We start from the raw sequence: 3,830 nt of genomic DNA, 5'->3' as shown, positions 1-3,830 counted from the left end.
TTTGGACTCAAAGTGTGGACAAAGTACATTACTTGTGCTGAAACTCACTTTAATTATTAACAACAAAGGAGCTAGGAATGAACTCTTGAGTCCTAATCACTTGGTCGCTATAATATCCCAAACTTAAGCATTTAATTGATTAATTTTAATTAAATAATTAAGCATGTTTTAGTGAGTAAAATTAAGTAAAAGACTTAATTAAATGAATCTGAGTCACTTAGAGTTAAAAAGTGTACTCAGTGAAAATTAAGGGGTATAAATGGGTACTGGCGAAAGTACCCAAAATATAAAAATAAAAATAGTAATATTCCTAGAATAATATTCCAGACTTTTGGGTAAAGTTTGGTAATTAATGGAGTTGAATAGATAGACGAACCAATACCCGCTTAAAGTCACTTAACCTATGTTAAGTGACTAAAGAACAAAGAAGAACCCATTTCCCCCCCATTGCCCGTCGACAGCAAACAGAAAGGAGGAGAAGAGAAGAGAGGGAGAAGAGAGGATTTGAGTGGGAGTCATTGTGGTGAGAGATATTGGTCCCCAAAGATTCGCCCCTTTTGAGAAGTGTGGGGTTTTGGGAGTTTCTACCTCCATGGAAGCTTGAGGAACACTCATTCCTCTATTGTGTGATCATTGGTGGTAAGTTTCCACTCTCTTTCACATGATTCTTGGAGATTTGCATGAGTTTAGGGTTAATGAATAGTGTTTTAGGGTTTTTATGAAATGTTGAGTAGATTGGCTATGTTCAAGGAAGAATGAGGCTTAGAGTATGTTGTGAAAAATGCTAGGAATGACATTTAATCGGTAGAAATGAGTTTATAGTGTTATTTTAGTATGCTTTGATGTTTGGAGAAATCTAGGCTTGGAACTATGGATTTCCTTGCATTGTTAGCATTGTTTGATTGTATTCCTTGTGTTGATAGGATTGAGGCAAGAGGACCAAGTGGAGTGACCAACCCTTGGGGTTGTGTGCAATTGAGGAAAGCTCAAAGAGCAAGGTAAACCTTTGGACCTTGTGGTTGATCCCATTGAGTGTTCCACCATACTCCGTTGAGGAGAAATGGTTTATGAGATGTGATATGTAATTATGATAGTGATTGTATGCTCATGCATTGATTCATGCATTGATACATGTTATGATTGATTGATGATTATTGGTTGATGTTTGATTGTTTAAGAGTAATTGAGGAATGATTATAGAAGTAGCAATAATGAATGAGGTAATGGTTGAGGATTGTGATTGAGGTTATGAGTGATAGTATTATGATGAGGATGATTGGTAGGAACTTCCCTTGGAAACAGCCCTATGTGGATCTCCATGTGGTTAGAGCCTAAGAGGAACAGCCCTATGTGGATCCCTCTTGGAGGTTCCTAGATTGAGGAACGGACTTCCCTTGGAAACAGCCCTATGTGGATCTCCATGTGGTTAGAGCCTAAGAGGAACAGCCCTATGTGGATCCCTCTTGGAGGTTCCTAGATTGAGGAAAGGACTTCCCTTGGAAACAGCCCTAGGTGGATCTCCATGTGGTAAGAGCCTAAGAGAAACAGCCCTTTGAGGATCTCTCTTGGAATAGATTGAGGAAAGGACTTCCCTTGGAAACAGCCCTATGTGGATCTCCATGTGGTAAGAGCCTAAGAGAAACAGCCCATAGTGGATCTCTCTTGGAAGTCCATGTGATGCTTGTGGATAAGAATGTGTTAAGCTATTATGATTATGTGTACATCAAAGTGAACCTTAGGGTGGAGTGATCTCCAAGGACCTCTGGTTTACTGTGATATATTCGTATATCTCACCCCGTGTTGTGGGGCATCATTTCAGGTACTGATAGAGGTGAGGTTGATCGAGGCAAGAAGCGTGAGTAGACTGTACCTGATAGCTGGACATGTTGAGTTGCATGCCATTTAGCATTGCTATATGTATATTTTGATGCCACATGATGTATTTTGGAGGACTTAGTGCATGATCATTGTAGTAGTAATGGGTATCTGATACAGGGTTACTTGCTTTGATCATGTTCATTTTGTAGCTAAGTCCTTTGGCATGTATATGAGATTTGTAATTAAGACATGATGTAATATTGTAAGTAATGAAGATATTGGTGTATGATGCTTACTGTAAGTTAAATGCATGAATGTATTTTTATGTATTGGATATGTTGAGCTGGAAAGTCAATTAGGTACCTTGTGCTAAGTTGGGAAACGTTGAGAAAACAAAGATTATGCTGCCCAATTTCCGTTAAATCAATGATGAGAGGATGAGAGTTGAGCAATGATATAGGGATATCACAAGCTTGTTAAATAGGTTGTAAAATGTGTAGGATTGATTCCCCAAGAAAGATGCATGAAAAATATGAGTATAGGAAATTGCCCAGAAGAGGGGGCTTAAGCCTGCAAATGGAGGCTTAAGCCTGCTCAGGGGGCTTAAGCGCCCATGAGGGGGCTTAAGCGCCCTGATGCACCTGTGAAGACCAAAAGCTTTCTGCCGCATGGGGCTTTAGCGCCCAAAATGGGGGCTTAAGCGCCCAGGTAGCGCGCTTAAGCGCCCTGGAGCGAGCTTAAGCGCCCTTGGTGGCTAAAAAATGTAAATTCCCTCTGTCTGTGGGCGCTTAAGCGCCCTGGAGCGAGCTTAAGCGCCCTACCCGCGTAGTTTTTCAGCATACACCTGAGTTAGTAAAATTGTCATAACTTGAGCTACAGAGCTCCAAATGAGGAGCGGTTTGAAACCACGCGTAGCTAACGAAGAGATCTACAATATAGTAGAAGTTGGGAAATAAATAAGAAGTAAATTAATGGTTTAAAAATGGAATAAGAACATGATGTTAAGCTTGGTTTATCTGATTCCGCAAGGTAATATGGTTATGATCACGCAATTGGGCATTATAAATTCGGCATGTTTTAAAATGAAAAATTTATCCGGATTTTAATTGAACCCATGTGATTGTAACTGCGCTTAATATCATAATGCGATGTTAACAAACCGGTTCTAGAACGGGGTGTTACATTTTATGGTATCAGAGCAGTTTCGTCGGGAATAACTGTTAGCTATTGTTGAGTATGCTTAGTGTTTGATGCTTTATAGTTGTTTTAGTACTCTTGATGATTATTGCATTTGTGATCACTAAGTGTGGGCCTGATCAACTCACTTCTTTGTGTAACATGTGTAGTGACATGACGAGGCACCGAAACAACCCCGGACCATCAAACACCAATGCTCAGCCAGAACCTGTTTTGGCTGCTCTTGTGAGGCCCAGAAGTGGCCGTGGGGCAACGGGCGTACCGCCTGATCCCGTGGCTGAAGCTCTTGCAGCCGTTCAGAGAGAGTTGGCTGCTAGCAGGCAAGCCAATGAAAATTTGTTAAAGACAAATGAAGACTCGCGGACTGCTATGGCCGCGATGATGACCGAGTTGAGGACGTTGAGGGGTCCTAGGCCCGTGAACCGGCAACCCACTCCTCCTCCTCACACTGCTACGCCTTCTCCACCTCCTTCACAGGAAGAGGGTGTAGCGGGTAACAATGAAGGTGAGGCTAGCCACCATTCTGATAGTCATAGCCATCACACTGAGGTCCGTCAACCACGTGTTGAGCGTGTTGACGAGCATGAAGCTGAAGAAAGAAGATTGATGGCTTTCCGAAAACACAAACCTCCTTCTTTTAAGGGAGGTTATGAGCCAATGGCGGCTGCGAAATGGCTCCAAGCTATGGAGAAGATATTCAGGGTGATGAGATGCCCTGACGCAATGAAGTTAATCTACTCTGTTTATATGCTGGAAGAGGAAGCGGAAGATTGGTGGACCAATACCGTGCAGCCATTAGAAGCTGAAGGCCGGGA

At 42.0% G+C, this 3,830-nt stretch overlaps 1 long non-coding RNA gene across 1 annotated transcript; it reads left to right on the top strand.

Annotated features, from left to right (window-relative positions):
• Positions 1-525: 525 nt before the first annotated feature.
• On the top strand, positions 526-2,086 carry LOC133298373 (uncharacterized). Its single transcript, XR_009749790.1, has 3 exons — positions 526-639; positions 924-998; positions 1,820-2,086. It is a non-coding gene; the product is annotated as an uncharacterized LOC133298373 (long non-coding RNA).
• The last annotated feature ends 1,744 nt before the right edge of the window (positions 2,087-3,830 follow it).

Source organism: Gastrolobium bilobum, unplaced genomic scaffold, assembly GCF_033153095.1.
Source record: "Gastrolobium bilobum isolate Gb01-03AN ecotype WA unplaced genomic scaffold, APGP_CSIRO_Gbil_v1 utg34958, whole genome shotgun sequence".
Lineage (NCBI taxonomy): Eukaryota > Viridiplantae > Streptophyta > Magnoliopsida > Fabales > Fabaceae > Gastrolobium > Gastrolobium bilobum.
Note: the sequence above shows the minus strand (reverse complement) of the source record. Positions and strands in the feature narration are given on the sequence as shown.